General features: G+C 41.4%; 1 protein-coding gene across 7 annotated transcripts in view; it reads right to left on the bottom strand.

The window, feature by feature from the left end:
- The window catches only part of ZNF827 (zinc finger protein 827), a 180,576-nt gene that overhangs the window by 36,797 nt on the left and 116,932 nt on the right, over positions 1-26,847 (bottom strand). The gene's annotated exons all lie outside the window — the stretch shown is intronic.

Below are 26,847 nucleotides of genomic sequence, written 5' to 3'. Positions count from 1 at the left end.
TTTGGTCGTGCCACACGACATGTGGGATCTTAGTTCCCCGACCAGGGCTTGAACTTGTGCCCCCTGTATTGGAAGCATGGAGTCTTAATCGCTGAACCTCCGGGGAAGTCCCTGACTTGGTCATCTTTGAAAGCATCTCTTCCTAGCTTCTTGTTTTACATAGATCTTAAATATAATAGACAATCGATAAATATTGGTTGATTTGATTAAAATTTCACTAATTATAGGCAACGGAGAGAAAAGCATTGATGCATGATATATGTAAATTAATGTAAATCACTTGCAAATAGATAAGGCTGAGAAGTCCTAGTCTGTCCCATGTTGCACCACTGCCTACCCCATAACAGAAAGTTACTACCTCAAACTATGATGATGGAGGTTCAACTTTCTTTGGAGACTTCGCCTCAGAAGAATCTTGGCTTCACCTTCTGTGAACCAGGGAGAACTGGGAGAAGGCTTCTATTACTGCTTCTAATTTATAGAGAACCTGAGGTGTGGGCCAGCTAATTGCCTGCCTGGAGTCATACAGTAAAATCCAGATTGGGAGTGAACCAGTCTTAGCTCAGTGCTCTACTCACCTCCTCCCCCTGCCTCCCCACAGGCTGAAGTTCAGGTGCTTAATCACACTACCTACCAATGGCTTTGCATAACTAATCAGTCTTCAACCTGTACACTGTCCTATAGAACACATACTACAGTGGAGAACAGATGTCACCATGATAATCTCATTTTCTATTTCCCAGTTTTGGCATAAGCACATCTGTAACCTTAACGTTGCATGAACAAAGATTCTTACATTTAATCTTAATATGGGAACTCACAAATGCTCCTCCCATCGGAATGCCGCCATATTCTGATTTCAACAGTGTACGAGCATATGATTTGCCTCAAGGTCCTTTCGGTGTTGTCTGAGATGAAAATGTGGTCACAGTCTAATCTCACAGGACATAATGTCAGGTGAAACTCCTAGAGATCTACATTTCTCATTTAAAAAACGTACACATACCCCAAACCCATAAAGGCCAATGGGAAAGCTCTTTACCTGTCAAGACCCAATTCACAGAACTATTTCTACTGTTAAGGAAACCAGTAATATCTCCAGGAGAACAGAGCACTGAAAAATGTCAAATCCCAAATACTGGTCTGGCGGGTAACCATGGGTAAAAAGCGAGTTTCCAAAGGCTTTCAAATGGAACGGCACACCTCTTTCCTCTTCCAAAGTAAAGGTTTAGCCAAAATGGCAAACTCTGATACCTAGACTAAGCCTACTCACCATCCGTGCGTGTCAAAGGATGTCAGAATCACTGCTTATGGGGAGTGACTGCGTCTGCTTCTCTCTCTGTGTTACTTATAGATAACATAACCATATTACTCCTGCACCAGGATAATCAGAAGTCTGCCCTTTTAACCCAATCATTTTTGCCCTAATTGATGGAATATGGAAGAGCTAAATCTGATTTGACCAGGTTCATGTGTGGGGGGCAATGGGAACGATTGAAAGAAGGGAAGTGGAAGCAACTGTCATTCTTCTGAAATTCTTTGCTCTATCTGCTCAGCTAGAGTAGCGTGTCTTACGCCACTGACTCCTCCACTAAGGCTTCTAATTCCCCGTCAGTGTAATTTGGAGCCAGTCAGCTAAGAAAGCATATAAAAATATGTAAAAGAGAATTGGTTGTTGATTCTGGGCACCCACATATTTGGCCCACATGCTTAAATGATCATGTCTCTATGTGGAGATAAAATGGCCTGCTGCATGCGGTAATAAGCTCCAGCGTGAACCGCCCTTTGGGGCCTCAGTGTCTACCCTGTCAAAAGGATCCTCTATATCCAATGTCCTCTTTAGCTTGTTAAATCAAGAAGGATGTAACCACTGGATTCCACAGGGTAGAAAAACTTGCCATTTGCAACCATGCAGGGAAGAGACTCTTAACTTCGTCTCCCTACTTCAATTATCAGCTTGAAAGGAGGTTCTTTATCCTTTCAAGTGGAGGGCTGTTCAAGAATAAATGTTCCAAAAATAAATATGGATACACGCAGATATACAGATACATTTTCACTTGTCTGTGCGTATAGTATCTCTGGAGGGATGCCCATGGAACTGGTAACACTGGTTGAGTGGCGGAGAAGGGGGAAGGAGGGGGAGAAGAGGGAGAAGGCAGGAGCAGGGAGCAGTGAAGTGGTGGTGGGGAGAAGGGTGGGGGGATACCTTATTTCATCAGTGGCAAATCGAATTTCTAACCAACTGTGAACATTTTTTTTTTTTTTTTTTGCGGTACGCGGGCATCTTACTGTTGTGGCCTCTCCCGTTGCGGAGCACAGGCTCCGGACGCGCAGGCTCAGCGGCCATGGCTCACGGGTCCAGCCGCTCCGCGGCATGTGGGACCCTCCCGGACCGGGGCACGAACCCGTGTCCCCTGCATTGGCAGGCGTACTCTCAGCCACTGCGCCACCAGGGAAGCCCCAACTGTGAACATTTAATATCATGTCTCCGTTTACCCTCTTAACACCTGGGCAGGAAATATGGCGGCAGCACCAATAATAAAATTTGCTACTGAGAGCTAGCAATGCATCAGGCGCTCTGTAAAGTACCTGAAGTGAATTATATCATTGGCTCCTCCCAACAGCCTCTGTGGTAGGTTCTGTCCCCTTTTCACAGATACTGAACCAAACCACGCATTCTGGGGGAGTCCTCCCAAGTCAGAGCAAGGTCAAAAGGCAGGAACCGTGTAGTGTTTTATCAAGAATTTTGGTCTCTTAGGGGCAGTGGCCCTGAGTCACACAATTCTGGGACCACATTTGCAACAATTATTAATCAATGGAATCCTTATATAATATCTCAAAACAAAACCCAAATGTCTTGAAGAGTATCCCGCAAGCAAACCGTATCTGGCTCAAGCCACGGTGTGCTGGGTACGATCTCTGTACTGGATAACAGAGACCCTACAGACCAAAGTACAGATCTTGCTTTTAGAGGTAAACTCTTTGCCTTTAGGTAAAATTATTGTGGAAAGCTTCACATTTGACCTTTACAGACACTCCGTCTACTGCTTTGATATAATAATAGCCAGAGGATTATCTTTTTATCAAGTTACAACTGTTCACCTAGTGACTCACATGAGTCTATGCTTCGTTCCAGTTGGCCAAGGAGAGGTTTGTGAAGTCCTTGAACTTTAAGAGATTCACAGCGGCTACCCCTGCCCCAAAATGCTGCATCACAGAAGTTCTTTGTCCCCTTTTTCTCTGGAGCTTGTTCACCAGTAAGGCTATTAGCCCTCATTCTCCCATGTTCCTTCTATGCCTTTCTGTTTCCTGTATTCATTTATTTTAAAAAGAAAGAGAAAAAGAGCGGAATCCTTCTGTTTGGAGGAACCCGCACTCTAGGGCTTGCTTCCTTAAGTCCTGAATAATTTTTAAAAGCGTTATACTGTAATATGCTGAGTTTTAAGAAACCAAAACTTCTATGGCAGAAATGGAAATGATTTATTCTGGAAATCGTTGTTGTATTTTTTTTTTTTTTTTTTAGGGTTGGGCATCATTAGCTGTTGTATATTCACATTGTTAAACCCACACGCCCTCTTGAGTGCTTAAAGTTTTAGCCTGCCTAGTAAATATTTTGATACAGGTCAGTCTAAGTAACTTCCATTTCAGACTTCCCTGGTGGCGCAGTGGTTAAGAATCCACCTGCTAATGCAGGGGACACGGGTTGGAGCCCTGGTCCGGGAAGATCCCACATGCTGTGGATCAACTAAGCCCATGCGCCACAGCTACTGAGCCTGCGCTCTAGAGCCCACGAGCCACAACTACTGAGCCCAAGCACCTAGAGCCCGTGCTCCGCAACAAGGATGAGAAGCCCACACACTGCAACGAAGAGTAGCCCCCGCTCACCACAACTAGAGAAGGCCCCTGTGCAGCAACAAAGACCCAACTCAGCCAAAACACAAACAAACTGAAAAACCTTAAAAAATAAATAACTTCCACTTCCATGTGATTGGGTGAAATTGTTTTCTTTACCATTTTCTGTTGATACAATAATAAGAATTGCTATAATGAGTCACCATCATTCTTCCTCACTGAATTTAAGAGTAAATGGATGTAGAATCATCCATTAAATTTTATGTTGTAAGGACCAAAGGGACTTTGAGAAGAAAATCAAGACAAACGTTTGTGTACTGGAGTATGGCTGCCCCCACTAACTCTATATTCACATCAGAGTATGTTATAGCCTATAGAAGACACACCCTGCATTCCATAAACAATATACATGATTTGCATTTCTATTACTTCATATAGAGGTAAAATACTAACCTGCTTTCAAAATTTATACTAGTAAAAAGTAGGAAATGACCTAACAAAGAACATGCGTGTCGTAGGGGCCAAACTATATTATCACCCGCAGAGGATTTGCTCTAATACACACACAGATACGTATGTACATTCATCAGTTTAAAAATGTTCTAACCTTAATTTTAGTGATCTGCTCAGAATTCAGGGACGGATATCTGCTGTACGACGTTGACACATGAAATACTGTAGAAAGCATGATAATTACTGCCATTTGTAGATCTTCTGAGTTGCAATGTTTTTGCTGTGAGTTCGTGAATTCCTTTACTGAAAAGAATTACCTCGAGTTTAATGAAATTGATCGGATCAAAGCAGAAATCTCTGACATCTGCAGAGAAATCCACAGGTAGTTGACAAAGCCGCAGAACATTAGGTGTCTACTCTGAATTTCTAGCTTGTCCACCGATGTGACTCCGATGTAAAGTGCCGGCAGTCTACTAGTTCGTGAGCTGCCTCAAGCCCACATCAATCCTGGTCAGCTTTATTTTCATCCCAAATCAAATCCCACGTTTTGATAACTTTATTGGGGTGGGAGCTACGACTCAAAATTAGGTCAAAGCAACAAATCTGTATTAGGATTTTAAAACCAAATGTAATTGACAGACATGTATGTGTTTACTAAGTTAAGGTTCAGATCAGCAGATAGGAAATCAGCTAGTCGGGAGCAGGGATCCACCACAATGATAACAGTGTGTAGAAATCTTAGTAGGTCACTCTGATGGGCACTGGTCTGAGTGCCTTACGTGTATGACTTCACTAAACCTCACCCCAAGCCTGTGAGTTAGGTATTACTACCATCAACAATTTACAGAGGAGGAAATCCAGGCACAAAGAGTGGAAGGAAGCTTGCTAAAATCGACTCAGCTGGCAAGTGGCGGAGCTAAGATTTGAACCGTGGCAGTTCAGCTCCTGAGCTAGTACTGCCCTACGTGTGATTGAGGATTGATGTAACAGAGTGAAATAACGAGCCATGGTAGACATCATCACAGTCTGTGCCCTCTATCCTGACCAAAGGCCAGCTGGAATCATTAAGCAGTCTTTGGGTTCCTTGACCTTGAATTAACCGAAGACAAGATATCTGAAGCAGAGGCTGCTAGCTGTCTTCCCACACGCATGCTTTTCTTCTTCCTTTAATAAAGGAACCCCTGAGGTTTTGCTGGGCACATGTCTGCCCAACAAAAAAACTTTGTCAGTCTCTCTAACAGCTACATGTAGCCATGTGACTAAGTTCTAGACAATGAGATGAGCAGAAGTGATGTGCACAACCTCTAGGTCATGCCCTTAAAAGGAGGGCCATGCCCTTGACTTTCTTCTTGCCTTCCTGCCGTTGAGGATGTGGGCGTGATGGTGGGAGATGGAGCTGCCATCCTAGGTGGTGAAATGGAAGCTATATACCAAGGTTGGCAGAACAAGACAGAAGGAACCTGGCCACCCTGGGGCCACAATAACAGCCCCAGATTGCTCACACTCCGGCTGACATATCAGAGAGAAATAAACTTCTACCTTATTTAAGCCGCTGTTCCTTTGGCCTTTTTTTACAGCCATCAAAACTTCATCCTAACTGATACATGTAATTTTTTTTATCATTTAAAGTAGGCTCAGGTACTTCACAGGGAATAGGACTCCCGTTCCATAATGCATATCCTCCATTTCCTGAGATTTTAAGAATTCATGAGCAAGGTCCTGTTCACGTTTGATGCTTGTTTTTCAGGCCACTGTTATAATGAAAGAGTGTCACCGTTGCCCAGTCGTCTACTATGAAACAAGTGCAAGTGTTAATCATACAGCTATTAAACAACAAAACCCTAGCTTAGAAACTTGAAAAATTTCCAGAAGTCTGTGTTTGTACACAGTGGAAGCAATACCACTTAATTTGTATATCTGGTCTATGACTTTTAGTTTTCAACATGCCCTTTAGGTACACACCCGCCAACAGCTAAGGTGGGGTTTCTCAACCTCAGCACTACTGACATCTGGCCCAGAAAATACTTTGTTGCTGGGCCTGTTCTGTGCATTGAAGGATACTTGGTAGCATCCCTGGCTTCTAGATAATAGGTGCCAGTAGCACCTGCCCCCTGGTCATGGCAATTAAAAATATCACCAGGCACTGCTAAATGTCTCCTGTGGGGGACAAATCAACCCCAGTTGAGAACCGTAGATCTCATCCAGCCTAGGTTGCAGATTTTGAGAAAGCAGACTAGGACTTTAAATTCTAGCTGGGACACAGACAGGTAGGTCCTTAATATACCTTCAATGATAGTGGTACCCTGGTGATTACCAGGGGCAAGGAGCACGAGCTGATTCTTAAGTTTTGAATTAAGAAGTTCACTGAGCTTTCGATAAGAAAATTCACAAGGCAGTAAAAAAAGTCATAGGCATAATTCCAATCACATTTAACTATTAGTCCAACTTCCTCTATCCAAGGTTAAGATGGAAATAATTGCCTATGTGAAGTAAAAAAAAAAAAAAAATCCTCCATGTCTGAATGGGATTCTTTTGTAGAAACTCTAACGACAGAAGAAAATTTGACCCTTTCAGAATGGAGAACATTGCCCTATTAAACTTCCAGTTCCTTTAGCCTTTCTATGTTGTGGCACCATATTTTTCAGACATTTGGACACTGAATATGTGTAATAAGTGAGAATTATTTGCAGGTATCTTCAAATATGTAAGCCTTTTTAGCCCTACCAGTCAAGTTCTTCTACCTTAATAGCCTTCGCAATACTTCACATACATATGGATCTATTTTTTATTTTATTTTATTTTTCATTGAAGTAGAGTTGCTTTACAATGTTGTGTTAGTTTCAGGTGTTGTATCTATTCTTTTTCAGTTTTTTTTCCCTTATAGGTTATTACAAAATATTGAGTACAGCTCCCTGTGCTATACAGTAGGTGACAAATAGAAACTTTTCTATGTTCCACGGAATCAGCTCATTCCAAGCAAATAATATCTTCAAAATCTCTTTCCTATTAGAGAGAGTGAGGAGGAAGTGTACTGTAAAAAGATACGTCAGGCCCGTCACCTGTCCTGAGATGGGGCTTCGGGGGTGAGGTGAGGAAAAGGCTGTCACCTTACATTTCTTTCAGATCACTGCACTCATTAGGAAGGTCCCCAGCACCTTTGGCATAACTAATGATTGTCAGGGCGTGGGAAGCCAATCAACTTGATGTTCATTATCATCAACAGAGCAGAAGTAATACCCCAAGGGTGGGATGAAATTTCATTGTTTTAATTGAGAGAATTCTCTCTTTGCTGATTCCTGGAGTGGGTGGAATCCAAGACATATCTTTTTCTCCCTTTCAATACACATGCTTTAAAAAGCTTAGCTAATTACTGTAATCCATCATTTCCAGCAACCGAAAAACTCCATTATTTCAATCTGAGTCTTTTACCATTCATGGGGGAGGCGGAGGAGTGGGGGGAAGGCAGGAAGGGTGATCTGCTATTCATAGGAAATTATTTTTAAAAATGGGAACTAAAGGCAACATACTGCGGAGAGGGGGTCATTCAGCCCCTGTCTAACACACTGAATAAGAATCAAGGATGGACACTGTCATAGCTACTTATATGCAAGAAGGTACAAAACCAAAGACTGGTTTCAGATACTAAGGACTAGATTCAATTAATGGCTAAATGCAGAATTCAAAATTTTTCTTCTATCCTTTTCCTCCCACTTAAGTTCACTTTGCCATTATTTTAAAATTTTGAAAAGCAATCTAGAGACATTTGTTATTCAATGAGATTCACTCACATGCAAAACATCATTACTTTCCAGTTCCTACTGAGATACAAAGACCAATAGCACCAGACCACTCTGGGAAAGGTTTGGTTTCTCTTCTGTTTTGTTTGTTTTTAGTACAGTGGGGCACAGCTTCAAAGGTCTGGTTCAGGAGTGATCCAATCATCTCAATAGGATGGGAGTTTGGATCTGCAAACTGTTTGGCACAAACCAGCCTGTTGAGTCAAGACCAAAGGATTTGGGACTTCCCTGGTGGACCAGTGGTTAAGAGTCAGTCTTGCAATGCAGAGGACGCTGGTTCGATCCCTGGTCGGGGAACTAAGATCCCATGTGCCGCGGGGCAGCTGAGCCCGTGTGCCACAACTAGAGAGAAGCCTACGCACGGCAACAAAGAGCCTACGTGCCTCAACTAAGACCCAAGGCAGCCAAAAAAAAAAAAAAAAGACTAAAGGAGTTGGCACCTAGTTGGTCCTTCTTGACTTTGCCAGAAGGGAACTCAAAGGAGGAGAACACTCCCTTTATCCTTATCGGTTAGCCCAGTGATGATAAAATTGCTGGGTGTGACCCACCAGCAGATCATGAAATGAACTGGGCTCAATCAGCACTTTAAAAAAAAAAAAAGGTGAAATAAAATAGGATAGACTAGAAAATACCAGACATGGTACATGGTGAACATTGTGTCATTTACCTATCTTAATCGATCAACCAACCTATCTCTATATATTTTACACTGTCATTTAACACACACATATACATGCATGTTTGTAAACACATGAAACTTACTCTGGGTTTTTGTCCAAAAGTTTGAAGGCCACCAACTCAGTACACGTTTCCACCTATTTTGTTATGATCAAGCATTTTAAGAGTCCAAGTCTATTAAAACCAATACATAACATAGCTGCACATATCTTTTTCCTCGTGCATATTTAAAATTCTTTCTTTAAAAATCTCTTTAATCCCATCAACCTGAGCTATTGGAAAACAAAATAAAAAAGAGTCCGAGCTGGTTACCACCTTCAAGAGGGTAAGATAATCACTTCTTTGCTAGCGGTGTACTGGGATCACTCTCGTTCTTCAATTGCACAAATAAAGGTAGTCGTGTTGGAATTCAGCTGTTTGCAAAAGGATTTAGAAAGCGTCATGGATCTAATCTGAGAGGAGTTGATAGCATCACCTTGAGAATGTCAACCACACAATCTGACCTATGAGACCTCTCTGTCCTCCTTCCGAGTAGAGAGAAGTTTTTCCAGTTGATCAAAGGAATCCTTATGAATCAGTGTATATCACTCCCCAAGACTCCAAGACTGTAATAGAGACAGCAATATCATTTAGCTTGAGCCAGTAATGATTTCCCAAAGGTCTAACTGCAGCTTTATCCCAGCTCCCCAGTAAAATGAAAATGACTTAAATGTATTCAGTGCGCTAAGCACACAGGAACATCCTGGTTGGGTTATTGATGCACACACACAAAACAATCCAGTTTCTCAAAATGTATGCAGTTTTTCTCAAATTCATTTCCCTTTGTTATTACTTGTTCTAACCTATGGTGTGCTACCCTGAAAAGGGGCCACCATGGCTAGGGAACAATGAGTCAATTAAGAACTTTCTAACTATGAAATCTCTTAAGTGGACATTTCTATTTAAAAGAGCAAAGCCCTTAAGTCAGATGGAGAAAGACAAATATGGTATGATATCACTTATATGGAGAATGTAAAGAATACAACAAACAGTGACTATAACAAAAAAGAAGCAGACTCACAGACATAGAGAACAAACTAGTGGTTGCCAGTGTGTGTGTGGAGGGGCAACGTAAGAGTGGAAATTAAGAGGTACCAACTACTAAGTATAAAATAAGCTATAAGGATGTACTGTACAGCATGGGGAATAGAGCCAATATTTTATGATAACTATAAATGGAGTATAACCTTTAAAGATTGTGGATCACTGTATTGTACACCTGTAACTTATATAATATTGTACAGCAACTATATTTCAATAAAAAAACAATGCTTTAAAAAAGTAAAGTAGCAAAGCCCTTTTAGAGATTTTGACCAGTTTCTTCCCACACGCCAAAAGAAAATGAACACACACACACTCATGAGTGTAAACAGATGTAAACGGACCGCTTGTAAAGGTTTCTCTTGTCTCCACCCTCAACCCTTCCCCCAGTGAATTCTGAAGCCTGCATCACCCTGGAGGAAACTGTAATTCAGACTCACTCTTCAGCTCAATATTAAGTAGTCAACCTCACAGCTTGCCAGCAAGAAGTGGACTGCTTTTCTATCACTGAATCTTATTATCTCATTCCCTATCTCAGCAAACTGTCTCTGAACGACTCGGCTGAAAAATTGTATGGTAACAGGTCTAGTCTAGACAATCATCTACTCTATTCTGGTGGTTGGAAAGCACTTAAAACAAAAATTTAGCCAAACAATGTGTTTATATGATGCAAGTCTCAAAAAGTCTAGGAAGAATCTCCATTGCCTCAGATATTACAGATGACAAAATATTGTTAAAAAGGGATTTCAACATTTGAGGATTGCTGGAGAGAGGTGGGAAGAGGCACATATTTAGCGGGAAGGTCATCTCGAACCTGAGCTTTTTTTTTTTTTTAAAGGGAATTCCTTTATTTTTATTATTTATTTAGTTATTTGTTTATTTTTGGCTGTGTTGGGTCTTCGTTTCTGGGCGAGGGCTTACTCTAGTTGCGGCGAGCGGGGGCCACTCTTCATTGCGTTGCACGGGCCTCTCACTGTCACGGCCTCTCTTGTTGCAGAGCACAGGCTCCAGACACGCAGGCTCAGTAGTTGTGGCTCACGGGCCTAGTTGCTCCGCGGCGTGTGGGATCTTCCCAGACCAGGGCTCGAACCCGTGTCCCCTGCATTAACAGGCAGATTCTCAACCACTGCGCCACCAGGGAAGCCCGAACCTGAGTTTTTGATGGTTTAGTACTTGGTCGTGTTTCTGAGAAATTTCCTTATTAAGTGCTATTTCCTTGAATGGGGAAAGGCACCCTCCCTGCTCCACACACACACCGAAAGAGTCATATTATGTACTAGCAAATATAAGCTCTTCTGCTTGTCAGTAATGTATGTAGGTAACAAACATTTAGGATTTCTGTTGTAAATAACGGATGTTATTGTCTTACACAATATAATTTGGTATAACATTTGTAAAGAACCATCATTAGTGGTTTTACGACTGTACATCACCTCTCCAATGGCAGAACTGGCAAGACACACACATACAATACCCTCTAGGCATGCTTTGTGAGCATCTGTTTGAGTAATTTGCAGTTTTTATTGGTGAATTCACAGTTCCCTGACATAGCTCTTTATAAATAATGCTGGAGCAATTCTTGGTGAAGCTAAATTCCTCTTTCTTATGAAGGCATTCTCTTTTCTACAATGAATTCTAAATAATGGATTTGTCTTGTCATTTTAAAAAAGAATTCTGATTTCAAATTCTGTGAGTTTCCAAGCGTTTTTTTATTATTGAGTTTTGTAGACTTTTTTCCATAAATATTCAGTTAACTATCTAGATAGTGATTTTAACTGATTAAGAAAAAACCCAAAACATTCAACTAAACATAATAAAATAAAAATATTTTGGGCTTCCCTGGTGGCGCAGTGGTTGAGAATCTGCCTGCCGATGCAGGGGACATGGGTTTGAGCCCTGGTCTGGGAAGATCCCATGTGCCGCGGAGCAACTGGGCTCGTGAGCCACAACTACTGAGCTTGCGCGTCTGGAGCCTGTGCTCCGCAACAAGAGAGGCTGCAACAGTGAGAGGCCCACGCACCGCGATGAAGAGGGGCCCCCGCTCGCCACAACTAGAGAAAGCCCTCGCACAGAAACGAAGACCCAACACAGCCAAAAATAAATAAATAAATTTATATATATAAAAAAAATATATATTTTTGAGTTTTTAATTAAAAATTTAGTTTTAACAAATTTTTATTTTATTTTTTATTGCAGTATAGTTGATTTACCATATCGTGTTAGTTTCAGGTGAACAGCACAGTGATTCAGTTTTATACACACACACACACACACACACACACACACAGTGATTCAGTTTTATACACACACACACACACACAAATCTTTTTCAGATTCTTTTCCTTTATAGGTTATTGCAAAATACTGAGTATAGTTTCCTGTGCTATACAATCTCTCTTTCATAACTTAATAGTAAGAAAAATGAAATGAGATAAACATTGGGCAATATTCACCACCAATAATTAATTATTACAGGGATTGCACAGATTCCATCCACTATAAAAAGAATATCCAGCAAATTAAATTAACTTTCTCTGCCTCTCTTATCTTTATTCAGGGCCTCTCTGTTTCCATTAAGCCTTTCAGGGGACCTTATTAAGGCTTTAAAGATTAAACAAGAAGTCAGATTAACTTTTTAAAATGGAAGTGAGATTCTGTCATTTCTCTGCTCCAAACATTCCAGTGGTTCCTAGGATACTTGCAGGAAAGCCCAAGCCCTTGCTAGTCTCCTCCAGCCTCTGTAAGCTCTTCTCCCTCCCTCCCCTCCAGCCAGCCACTCTTCTTGCTGTCACTTCCCCAAGCCAAGCCCATCCTCCCCTCTGGGGCTTGTAGTAACTGCTCCCTTTACCCAGAACTGCACCTTCTCAGGGAGAACTTTCTCTGACCATCCTACCTTTGATGGTCCCTTTCCAACCCCCCTTACATAGCTTAGTTTTTTCATGTTATTAAATAATATAGAAATAAAATTATATATTCCATAAAAATATATATTATATACTTCTACAATGTTATTATATGTGTGTATATATTATATACACACTGTATAATTATTTGTATATCATCTGTCTCTATCTCTAGCACATAAGCCCCATAAGGACAAGGACTTTGTTCTGTTCACTGTTGTTCCCCAGACCTAAAAGGTACTCAGCGTATCATAGCTGCTTCATAAGTGTTTGTTGAATGAATACATAAACTTTCTTTTTACCCCAGGGGTACATACACCTCATAATAGCTCCTCAGACTGCTCATCAAATACTTAATGCTCTCAGATCCTTTTATATTTAATCCCCATTTCATAGGATCTCAATGTCCTCTGACGCTAATGGAGAAGAATGAAAATTATCTAAGGGGCAGTGAATCTGTAGCCATGAAGATCGTTTTTCTAATTGACCTCTTCTGTTAGGAAACTAAACAGATGCAACAAAAATGTGAATGCTCATTTTACTTCTTGATAAAACTACTGAAAACATTCTCCATCAGCAGCTATTATTTTGTTAATTATACCTAAGTGAATGATATTTATGAGACCAATAGTGCAATGTAACAGTACGAAGGGCTGTTCTATTAAACACCGTTTTCAGCGACCCAGTTAAATAAGATGGTGTGCACTTCTTCTCCAACAGCTGGTGCCCTAAGATAAATTTAATTCATTAATCTCCCTTGCAAGGTTGAAAATAAGGAACGATCCTCAAACTTCAATCATTCCTCAAGTGAACTTAGTAAGTAGCCCAACTGAAATATGTACTTAAAAGACTACGGTCATATTTGTATCTCATATGAGGATTTCACAGCCCTTTGTTAATAACTTACTGGATACGTAATTTAAAATTTTTGAAACAACGCTACCAATATTTATTCATTGTAACACAAGATGTTTGGGAGCCTTGGACAAAGGCCCATCTTGTGTGTGACCATGAGAATGACTATAGTGCAACTCAAAGCAACATGACTCTTATCTTTCTCCCTTAACAAACTTACTCCCTCTAATAAATTTGATTTTTTCTTTATAAGTGTTCCATGCTCATTATAGAAAACTAGAAGAACACAGACAAGTGGGGGGAAAAAAAAACCCCAAACCACAACGACAGTTCCCATCATTACCCAAAGACAACTGCTATGAACATTTTGGTGAACTTTCATTTTATTCCTTTTTCATGTCCAAATGCCTTTAAAAAAAGACATTAATTACTATGAAAGGCTTGTAATCCAAGGCAAGTCTTAGTATGACACCAGTGATGATATTTTTAAAATACCACATTTTCGAGTGATAAAAGTAACAGTTGGGAGATAGACCGGAGTGCTTTAAAAATTAACATTTTTCATAAAAATGAAAAACAATTTGGCCAAAAATAGTGTCAAAAATAACTTTCACATACCGAAAGCATGCCTACATGTTAAAAGCATTTGCAAGAGTACACATTTTTTTTTTTCCTGAGTAAAATTTTCCCCTGCTTTTCTTTTGGCAAGTACCTACACAGTACATACAAAATTAGTGAGCAAAAAAAGTAATTTGTATGAGTCATCTTGCCTTTAAGACAAAACAGTTACCTCAAATCCGCATAACCCATTAATTCCTGCCTCCACACTCCAGCAAAGATTGACAACCCGAGTTTGGACCTAATCTTTTTAATTAATTAATTTGTATATCATTCTACCTCTGGGTTATCTGACTCCCTAATTATTCTATTTCCTGTTCCTATAATAGAGCTGATTTCCCTGATAACCTCACCACTGCCTTTCCTGGGACCTACTGATTCATGAATCTTTCAACTGAACATCCCAGAGTCTAATTCCATTCAAGTTAAAAGAGAAGCAACTGATCTGAGTGACTCATTCCTGGATACTTAAGGCAAGGACCTAGAATTTGCAGATGGATGAGTCATTTTGACTGGAAAGCCCTGCATCTACCTTGGGAAGAAGGTACCCAAGGGTGAATGTAACAGAGGATGAGGAAATCATGAAGGCAGGAGTTGCCAATCAGTGCAAGACGTGCGAATGGCTGGTATCCCTTAGTCTGAAGTGCTTTGATAGCTTAAGATAGGTTCTATGTTCCAAACATCCCTTACAAGACTTTTTCCAACATTTTCATCTCTTGCAGCTGAAAACATCTCCGTTCACTTTTGTAGGTCTACCATTTTTTCTGGGGTCACATCTGAACATGGTTCTGTTGAAGTTGGTCTCCTTGTCCAAAGCTCCAGGCATTAACCTCATGATAAAAACTTCCAAGTGGTGTCAAGCATTCAGTATCAGAACAAACAAGATAGCTTCACCTTTGTTCAAATGATGTGTCTGATGATAAAAATAATGCATGTTTATGGTAAAAATGGAAGTCCATAAAATATAAGTAAAAGTCACTTGAAATCCTAATTACCCTGAGATAACAGTTAACATTTCTATCCTTCCTGATTTTTCCCCTGTACGCACACAGTTTTACAAACCATGCGGTCACACCATTCATGCAGATTTGTAACCTGATTTACATTCTCATGAACTGTATGAAACACTCATTTAACTCTGGCCTCTAGCTGGGGGAGTTCACCGAGGGAAGATGGCTAAGAATCATTGCTTTATCCATATTTTTAGCAGTTCACTTAATTTAGAGATTATTCATTAGGGCTCCAAGTCATCATATGAATCATAGAACGATGGATTCTAAAACAAAAAATTGATTTGAACAATAAGTATCTCACTTTACTTTTGATAACTTTAAAAAATTATAAAAGTGTAAATTAATGGTAAAAAAAATAGAACAAAGGATACAAACTGAAAAATGAAAGAACGCCTCTCACTGACTATCCCTCTTCTCCCAGTCCTTTTCACTCCTGTGCTAATCACTGTTCAGAATTTATCTGTGGGGAAATTATCTCCACACATGCAAGCATTTTACGTGCACATAAAATGTACCACCTCTGGCTTCCCTGGTGGCGCAGTGGTAGAAAGTCCGCCTGCCGATGCAGGGGACGTGGGTTCGTGCCCCGGTCCGGGAAGATCCCACATGCCGCGGAGCGGCTGGGCCCGTGAGCCATGGCCGCTGAGCCTGCGCGTCCGGAGCCTGTGCTCCACAACGGGAGAGGACACAACAGTGAGAGGCCAGCGTACCGCAAAAAAAAAAAAAAAAAAAAATATATATATATATATATATATATATATATATATACCACCTCTTTAAAAAATATATAAATGGGATCATGTCACACATATTGTCTGTAGTCAGCTTTTTGTTTTTTAAAATCTAACAATATATCTTAGACATCATTTCATATCAATTCTCAAAGATCTCCTTTACCCTTTTTTAATAGCTCTGGAATTTTCCATCGAATGTCCTATGGTTCATTTCACCAGTTCCCTACCTATGAACATTTAATTTGTTTTCATATATTTATGTAGAGAGCACAGCCTTGTCCATACACCTTAGTGTTGCTTGCTCAAGTTTATTGGTAGATTAAATTCCTAGAATGGGACGTGAAGGTTAAAGTTCACAAAATAACAGGGAGCACTGTATTTCTCTGTAACTTAGAGAATTCATTTCTTATTGACATCTTTAGTAGAATATTTAACATAGGGCTTGCCTCATGTAAACCCCACAATGGCTCACGATAGAAAAAGAGAAGGAAAAGATGGGGATGAGACAGAGTGCCCTGGAGAAGACAGGTAGCTGAGGGCAGAAACGGCTGTGTATGTGTGGGAATCTCCAACTCCAGGGGGCTCATCTCAGTTGATTCTTGCAGAGGTGAGGAGAAAGGTGTAAGAGTAGGGAGGGGTGTAGCCTGACAGCTGTAGAAAACTGTTTCTCTCTTCAGGTGTAAGAAACAACTGAGGAAGTGTCAGAAAATTTGGGGGACATTTCCCAAGCAAGAGGAAAAAGCCATGTATCATTTTTTAATAATTTGCAAGAAAAAAAAATTTCCCTTTCATGGGCTGCCCAAATTCCAGAGAGCTTCAGGCCTGAATTCAAATCTGTCTCACACAGTTTCCCCTTAGTATGAATGAAAGACTCTTATGTGAACTTTTGCCCTATTTGGATCAAAATATAACACTGTCTCTCAATAAAATAATTTACATTAAAAGAGAAGCTCATAAAGCGGTTGGCTCACGGATGGGAAAACAATTCTATCTGAAATAATTCCAAACTTTTTAATATGAGACTAATGACGTAGGGAATTTTATGCCTGGGAAGTTTTATTATTATGCATGAAAATCAGTATTGGGTTTTCACATTAATTCCCGTGTTAACCTTTTACATCAAACCATCTAGTCTTCTTGGACCTCCACCTTCCACTCTCTGCCCTCAGAAATTTGTGGCAGTTAGATCTATACCTAAGGTGAAAAAAAATGAACACAATAGCCCTGCAATCTTTCTCCTGTCAAGCTTAACCGTTTAATTCTAAAAAGACAATTATGTCATGGCAGTTACCCACATTAGCTAGGGAGACCAACTGTATTTGAAAAAAGCTTTATTGCACACCTTACATTTATAAAGAGGTCCATTTTAACCTACAGTCAAAATCGGATCTGTGTCATAATCAAAGTCTCATCAGATATCTCTTAGAACATTTAACACTAGCTCTACAAACAACATAGTTGTTCAACAATATGCCTTCATCCAAGACTGATGAGCGATTACACTTGGTGGTGGCTTCTGGGAGATACCATGGTCAACAAGGCAGCTTATGCCCACCCAAGGAGTTTACAGCTAAGGGAGAAGGCTGATGCTTAAATAAACAGGAAATTCTAAATACCCCAGGAGATCAAAGGAAGCAGCACCTAATCCAGTTTTGGAGTGGAAGGGGAATGCAGAGGCTATTAAAAAAGAAAACAGAAAAACAAACCTATAGGGAAAGACTGCAGGTGTCAGTTAAACTTTATCCTGAGGGTAATGGGAAGCCACTAGGCCTGAGAGTGAGATGATGAGATATGCCTTCTAGAAAGATTACGGCTGCAGGATGGGAAGACGGGACCATCAGGGGTGACACTGGAGACAGGAAGACCTGAGAGAGGCCACTGTTGTAACCCAGAGGACTAATGATGGAGACTCGAACAAGCTTATTGGCAGTTGGGAAAGAAAGGAAAACGTGCATTTAGGAGAGAGGTAAGAGGAAGAATCATGCAGGGTAACTGGTTAGAAGTGGAAGGTGGAGAAGAGGCAGTAATGGAAAACGATGCAGCAAATACTGTCATTCCTGCCCCCTCTCCCGCCATCGCCTTGCCTTTATCACTTCAGCACCTGCCTTCCCACTGCCAGCATGTGCCAACATTTGCCAAGGGCTTCCTCTGGCCATGGGAGCCTGCTTTGACCACCTGTGTAGTAAGACCAGGGTGTTGGGGAATTGACTCTCCTGGGAGAAGCTTGAATCTCACCTCTCTCAGTCCCTCCAGTAGAAAGTTCTGAGGTGTGTGTCCTCCATGGCTTCCCAGAGTCCCCCAGTGACATTAATCTCCAGTTGTCTACATAGGTAACCTGTTTGAGAAGGAACCTTTTGTTGACTGCCTGCCGTTCCCTGGCCCGCTTTCCCATCCCTCTCCCAAGCTTTCCTGGTCTTGCTTCCTACAAAACTCCTTGCGTAAATCCTTGCCTTGGGGTCTGTTTCTGGAGGAATGCAAACAAATGGTATCGAATCTTATGATTTGTGCCATGGGAGGCGATGATGCTACTCAGCAAGGTAGGAAAAAAAGACAGAGCAGAGGGTTTTAATCAGTTTTAATTATTTGGGGAGGGGAGGGATGGAGACAGCAGGGGTCGGGTGGGGAATATGTTTAGTTTGGGACCTGTTGAATTCAGAGAACTTGCGAGACCCCTGCGCGGGACGTCTCAGTAGAACTCCAGAGGAGGACGTGAGGAACCAGGGATCTCATGAAGCCAGTGCAAAGACTGTCCATACTTTTGCGCTTCTAATTCACCTTCCTTTTCTGGATGATAGATGGAGAAGAGAAATGGTAAGGACTTTGCTAAAGGAAACACACTGCATGAGAGAGAACAGCCCCTAGCTGAAGCCCTGACAGTCATTCCAACAACCACATGGAGGAAGGGCTGTGGTGTGACGTGGGGCAGGGGTGTCTCTCTCACTGCAGAGAGGTCCCCGTTGGGCCTACATGTGGGAATACAGAATGGATCCGTTTGAATGAAAAATAGATGGTCTAGTCTGTAAGCGGAATGGCTTTTCTTTTTTCTACACTGGTTACCGGAGGGCAGTTGCTGCCCTGCAAAGGAATAAACACAAAGAAGAAATTGCATGAAATGAGAATATGTATCTTTGATAGCAAAGGAATGGAAGAACGTATTGTATATACAGAAAAGGCCTTGTAGTTTGAATTAGCTGGTCCCAAACTGAAGCCAGGGTCACCACATGGCAATTTTCAAACAAATATTCTCCATCGTCCATTACACATACTCAAGAATTTGACCTTTTACAGCACTATTCATTCTCCAGGCATCTCAATGGTCTCTGCAAAAGTAAAAACACAACCACAGGCACCGCAGAGGCCTTATAAATGGCGTGCAGAAAATTTTATGTTCTGCTCACAGGAAGATATCAGGCCAGGGCCGAAGTGGTCACAGCCTCAGGGACCTAACCTGAGAAACACCTGAGAAACACAGTCCTCAAACTGGAGTTTTTCTTTTCCTGTATATTTTATTACAAGATATTGAATATAGTTCCCTGTGCTATAAAGTAAGTCCTTGCTGTTTATCTATTTTATATATAGTAGTGTGTATCTGCTAATCTCAAACTCCTAATTCCACCCCTCTTCCCCTTTCGTAACCACAAGTATGTTTACTTAGCCATAAAAAAGAATGAAACAATGCCATTGGCAGCAACATGGATGGACCTAGAGAGTATCATACTAAATGAAGTAACTCATTCAGAGGAAGATGAATATCGTATATCACTTATACATGGGATCTAAAATATGACACAAATGAACTAATTTACATAACAAAAACTGGCTTAAAAAAAACTAATTTATTTTTTTTATTTATTTTTGGCTGCATTGGGTCTTCATTGCTGTGTGCCGGCTTTCTCTAGTTGTGGCAAGCGGGGGCTACTCTTCGTTGCGGTGTGCGGGCTTCTCATTGCGGTGGCTTCTCTTGTTGCGGAGCATAGGCACGCGGCTTCAGTAGTTGTGGCTCGTGTGCTCTAGAGCGCAGGCTCAGTAGTTGTGGCGCACAGGCTTAGTTGCTCCGCGGCATGTGGGATCTTCCCGGACCAGAGCTCGAACCGGTGCCCCCTGCATTGGCAGGCAGATTCTTAACCACTGTGCCAGCAGGGAAGCCCAAAAAACTGGGTTTTTAAAAGGGCTTTTGGATGTCACCATTTCCCGCAAAGTACAAACACGAAAGAGTTGATGATTATCTTCAATACCAAGTGACTCAACCCCGGTGCTATCTGGGCATAGATAAAGGGACTTAGCACAGCGACCACAGTTTTGTCCTCTGTCTTCGTGGCTTTCCACAGATAGCTCAGGTGAGGCATCTAAACTGGAGATAAATTTCTCCTTTGGAAAGGTTACCACAATTAAACCCCTTCAGTATGTGAACACCACAACCGCTGGTCTGCAGAGACCTGATTAGTCACATTTTTGAGAAGGACTAACTCGGACACGAAGACCTTTCTCTTCAAAGAATTTTTAATGGAGTCAACAGCTCCCCTTTGGAATTCACCTACACTCTGACTGAGACCAAACTAGTCTGCTGAGGGACAGATGGAACTAGTTGCAAGCACATCATTTTTAGCCTTAAATAACATTATCTGGGTCAGGAAGCTGTGTAACAACAAAAACTTCTCCCTCTAGTAAACAGCTGGACAGACTACATAGCTCACCTTTTGTAAGTACATCAGAGAAATGCTATAAGCAGTGCAGAATACTTTCCCAATTTGAAACAGAACGGGAATCAGAGATATCAACCTATATGTCACTTAATTCGGGGCAATTTTGTGCTACGAATGGAAATGTTCCTATAAACTAAAAATTGTCTACTTGAAAGACAGCTGGCATCATCATCACTTTTGGTCTCTGAAGTGAAGATGCAGGCCACCTGGAGGTGGCCACGTGGCATCAAGACCCACCTATTTGTGAATAAGACAGTTAGCCCTAACACAGCTTGATGAATTTCCACAGAATTACCCATGCATGTAATCAGCAGCCAGATCAAGAAATGAAATGGTCCATCTTCCCAGATGCCCTTCTTGTGCCCGCTTCTCAGTCACTACCATCCCCAGTACTGTCCTTCGAGGATTATGTCCCTTCCCCAACTCTTAGTGGGTGTGGTAGAATTTCTAGTAGACTAAACTGCTGTTCCGCATACCAGCATATAGTTTTGGCTCTACAAGGAAAATAAAGAAACCTGAGTTGAGGTCACAGTACCACTACAGACGGCAGTTTTTGAAAAAGAGGGGATGTGGAAGAAGCTTGAAGCTCTTCTATTCTCTTTCTACTGGAAGCTTAGCTAGGGCTAAACCCGGGTTCTCCTGATTCCCAGTGGAGAACTTTTCCTTTTGCATCGCTGATCAGATCACCACTCACTTCAGTGTTATGTGTCTTATTTAACCAGGAGGTTTTAACCAGGTTCATGAAACTATTTCTACGGCTCAGACAATCCATTAAAGGTTACTGAAAAGCGGGCTTCCCTGGTGGCGCAGTGGTTGAGAGTCCACCTGCCGATGCAGGGGACACGGGTTCGTGCTCCGGTCTGGGAAGATCCCACATGCCGCGGAGCAGCTGGGCCCGTGAGCCATGGCCGCTGAGCCTGCGCGTCCGGAGCCTGTGCTCCGCAACGGGAGAGGCCACAACAGTGAGAGGCCCGCGTACCGCAAAAAAAAGGTTACTGAAAAGAAACATTGTTTCTTTAAGTTTCTTGACTGAAAGAAACATTCCAAGTGACTATGATTACTAGATATAGAGGCATTAAGGGAAAAAAGAAAAGAATTAAAAGGGAAGAGGACAAAATTAGCATTATATTAATAAACAATACATTCTTATCTTGTCACTGCTTTGAAATATCTTATTTAAAGGACTACTTTTTATTCCTAACTAAAAGAAGGCCATCCATCAGTAATACTTCAAATGTCAACTGGGAGTACGTATGGGCAAACCCTGGAGAGATGTGCTGCTTTGCTCACTGCTGGTGACACATATCTGACTTAGGAGGCAGTGTGACAGGGCAGAAAGAGAGAAAATGCACCGTGGAGTTCTGGGTTTGAATTCACGGGCTGCCACTCACCAACTGGATGATTCTGAACAAGTTATTACAGGCATATGTCGCTTTATTGTGCTTCGCAGATATTGCTTTTTTTTTTTTTTTTTAACAAATCGAAGGTTTGTGGCAACTATGCCTTGTCAGATGATGGTTAGCATTTTTTAGCAATAAAATATCTCTTAACTAAGGCATGCATGTTGTTTTTTAGACATAATGCTTACTTAATAGACTACAGTATGGTGTAAACATAACTTTTATATGTACCGGGAAACCAAAAAAATTCGTGTGACTCACTTTACGGTAATATTCGCTTTATTGTGGTGGCCTGGAACTGAACCCACAATATCTCTGAACCCATGAAATCTGTACTGTCTCCGCAAAAGGTACAAACTTCCAGTTATAAGATAAATAAATTCTGGGGATGAAATGTACGGCACGGTGACTGTAGTTAACAATACCACACTGCAGGTTTGAAAGTTGCTAAGAGAACAGATCTTAAAGGTTCTCACAAGAAAAAGAATTTGCAACGATGTGAGGTGATGGATGTTAACTAGACTTATTGCAGTGATCATTCTGCAAAATATGTATATCAAATCATTAGGTTGTACATTTTAAACGAATACAATGTTATATGTCAATTATATCTCAATAAAACTGGAAAAAGGGTATTAAATCTCTCTGAACCTCCATTTAGTCACCTGTAAATTGAGCATAATTCCTATGTCTCAATGGGTTGCTTTCAAAATTAAATGAGATGACACAGATCCCGGGCCTGACAATTTAGCAGGTCCTTGATAACTATTAACTTCCTCCTCTGTACAGGATGAATCTGTTTAATCAAAAAGGAGCTTAAGCCACAAAATGATACACACCAAACAACACCCAATGTTCTACTGTTTATCCATGACTTAGTCTGAATTTTAAAAGAATCTGCTGTGTTTGAAAAAGGATTGAAGAAAACACTTTGCTGTAATCCAGGAAAGCTTGGTATGTCTCTCTCTCGAGATATGAGTCGGGAAGTCTTAACATAAACAAAGGTGACATGCACATCTTTTAAACCCACTGCCTGAGAGAGGTCATTCCTATCTGGGCAGCTGCACGGCAGGCCAAGAGTCAGTCACTGGTGGCACTCTAATGCAAGGCACCATTAATTTAGATTTCAGAAAAGTGTATATGACATGGTACCACTTGTATTAGAGTGATTGGCAGAACAGATAGAGGAAAATGGATCAAGAATTGGCCTGGGGACAAGGCAGACCATTCTAAACGTGCCTTTTTATTTAACATCAAACCTGATTGGCATATCAAGTCTTGAACTAAATTTTGCCCATGTTCTTCTTGTTTGGATGTTATGAACAATAACAGCAAAAAGAGTTTCTTTTTTTAAAGAGAATTTAGCAAGTAATGGGTGAAGGGATTTACAAATACAATTGCTGACATGTTTTACATTGTCTGACTCTAAGCTCCATCTGAAATAACAGAAGCATCAGTGACTCCAAACACCGTGAAAGAGTTCCACGGAGACCTGCATTTTCCTTCACACCCGCTCTGCTTGTGTTTTTGTTTTTTGGCTTGATACAGAGCAAACATACTGTGACTTCAAATCATAATAAAACAGAATTGAAGCTCCACACTGCTTAAAAGCAGTGCCGAGACGTAAATCCTTCTCTTAATAGCCTTTGCTTCGGAAAGACGACGGGAAAACAGAAATAGCTGCAGGTACATGGCAATGGGTCTACTCCTTATACAGAACTGCCCTTCGTGCCCTGAAACACACCTGACCTCAGAATCTCTCCTCTATCAGTGTAAATCTCTTACAAAGTGAGACAACTATAAATTAGACAAAGTACATTAAATTACACAGAGTCTGTAATTTTATCTCCCCCATAATAGGAAATCTCTTTTATTTCTTTGGTACAATCACCCACCAGCCCCGGCACTAGCCAGGGTGCACTCAGTCATCTATTCACGGCCTTCAGGTTATTTTGTCCTCACATCCCTCCAGCAGACGATGACAGCAGCTTTTAACTCATTGTTTTATTAAGGATTCCTGGTGTTACCTCCGCCTAAGACATTCACAGCAAGTAAAAATGTTAGGTCTTGGCTCGTGAGCATTTTTTGGTTCACAGGAAAGTCAGTCTAGAAATAGTGGCAACAACCGGGTCCAGGACACCGCAAAGCTCTGTGTTTATTCTGTTTCTCTGGGATGGTGGCAGCTGTGTGTCTTAGAGACCATCTGCCGAAGGCAAATGCCTAGTTAACAGTGCTATTCTCAATTTTTCCATGATCCGTGGTGCTACCACCTCTCCCCATTTTGCTCTCTCCCACACCGCTTGCTTCGTGCTCCACAGGCCTGAAACACAATCACAACCCACTGCGAGCATCGCTTTGGCCTGGAGCTGCCAGGCCTTCAACGATACTCTCACGTGGTACACTCCCCTGCCCCGTGGTCTCACTCCAAAGGCGAACGGGAGAGGATTTCATCCCACTGATACAGGTGTATAAATAGATACCAATATCTATTGTTGAATTAATGCTGTGGGTTTTCAGCATTTGCAAGGGCTTTCCTGGATCGTAACTAGGCACATTAAACCTCATTAATTACGGTCTCCACTAGTTGGGACTCTGAGATCATTCTCCAGGCTGACATTTGTCTTGACATGATGTGTGGCAAGAAGTTTGCTAAGTAAATAAAGAATGGAAATAATATTTTAATGGTGACACTTAAATTACCCAAGAGAAGATGTCTAAGGATGCTGACGCTTTTATTTATGTACTAACAACAAATGATTTTCTGCCTAGTCACTAAAGCCAGCTATCTCCTTCCTGGCTTCCCCATTTCTGCACAGCCACCATAGGTCCCTACTTCAACCTGCTGATGACAAAGCTAACCAAACTAGTCAACTAGCCCATTTCCTGCCTGTCCTATCCCCGTCCTCCTTTTCTCGAATCCAGGCCCTCATTAACAATGCTGTCGTAGTACTAGAGCATCTGCCTCGGACAACTCGTTCTTGCCACATCGTCAATGATTCAGAAATCTGCTGCCCACTTGGTCTTCCGAAATCTTCTATAGGAATTTATGATTCTTATACCCTAGAATCTTAAGATCTTTGGCTTCAAAATTTCTTTGTTCCCAGCGCTGCATTTAGCAGAGTCCTGGAACGGACGTATGTTCACCGTATCTATCTAAGACCCCTGGGGCCTGATGTATTTTGGGATTCATACTTTTCTGATTTCAGATGATAATATGGTGCATAAGGTATTATTTGATGTAACACTCCGATGGGCCTTCGTAATCAAGCACATTGATATTTCTGCAACAAAAATGTATGGATTTCATCCTTGGCGTAATACATAAAGGCTATAAATAGCCTCCCATTAGGTTTTGCCACCAAACAACTTATTCAAAAAATTATGGGTTTCAGGATTGTGGGTAAAGGATTGGGGAGCTTGAGTAGGTAGTACACCATGGCCATTTATCACTGCCATTAACACGTCAAACACATGTTTTCTTGAAAAGTCGCCGTACTGCAGTCTTTTGTTAGTTCAGATTGGTCTTCTCCACAATTCGTCCAAATCATCAAGGTTTTCCTTACAAAATATATCTTCGGATTACGAGAACTTTGTGATCACCAGATTGTCCTTACCGCTTTTAATTTTTCTAATTTTAACTCCATTTCTAAAGCATTTTTACCTTGCTTGCTTTAAATAGGCCCTTTTTAGTTGTCTATTTTGGCAAAATTTAAATATAGTCATTTTGCCTATCCTCTGCCTAAAGAAAGGCTTTTTCAAGAACAGAGACCGATCACCCCTCAAGAATGGTGCATTTACATTAAAAAAAAATCCCGGTCATGCTGACTTCTCCCCCCAAAATAAGAGTTAACTTTTTAAGGGTGAGTTTATCTAATTTGTAATAAAAGTCTGTGAAGCGCATCATAGCAAGTTCCCCACCCGACAACACAACACACATAGTTAAACATATTACTTTTTGAGGGCGAGCTGTAACTTGACCAATAAACCCTTCGTAAAATATAGCCAAGCCGCACATTAAGCCAGCAATGCAGGGTTTCTATATACATTACGGGATGCTTGGCTGTATGGGTCACAGCATTCTGACAGGCAATTACTAGGCAGTTATTTTGACATTAGAAAGTCACAATCCATCAACTTAACAGCAGGGTGATAATTTGGGGAACAGGGAGATGGTTATTCAAAAAGACACTGTGGGAAGTAAACAGCAGTTCCAATAGCCCCTGTTTGAGAATGAAGGCATCAACTAACCAGAATTTCTTTCCACCTCCAGAACCAGGTATTATGTAACGTGTTTTTGTGTAAGCATGTTATTTATGGGGTTTGAATAGAAAAGCCCTGCCAGGCTAACAAGGCTGCAGGTACCTGGACTCTTTGGAGATGAGAAGAAATGGATCTGCCATCCCAAGACTAAAGAACGACAAAGAGTGGCCTCTTCCCCACTGTCTGTCACGGACCACTTCCAACGACCTGTGACATCCACAAGCCAGTATCTCAGAAGATGCTCCTTGGCTCTTTCCGAATCGTAAAACACTCAGCTCTGCAGCCGTTTGCACCTGTGACACGGGCTCCTTGCGTGTGAGGGGGACACTGGACTTTATTCTTGCAGGAATTCCTGGCCAACAACCCTGCTGTGAGCCCCTCGTGCACACATGTGGCCTTGGTCTCTCCTGGACACATGAACGGGTGTGGAGGCCACCAGGAGCCTCTGAAATTCTCTTAGTGACTGGGAGCTGAAAGCTTCCTGGCAGCTGGACAGGTTGC

Source organism: Pseudorca crassidens, chromosome 4 (genome assembly GCF_039906515.1).
Source record: "Pseudorca crassidens isolate mPseCra1 chromosome 4, mPseCra1.hap1, whole genome shotgun sequence".
Taxonomy (NCBI): Eukaryota; Metazoa; Chordata; class Mammalia; order Artiodactyla; family Delphinidae; genus Pseudorca; species Pseudorca crassidens.
This window is presented reverse-complemented; position numbering and strand designations above follow the sequence as displayed.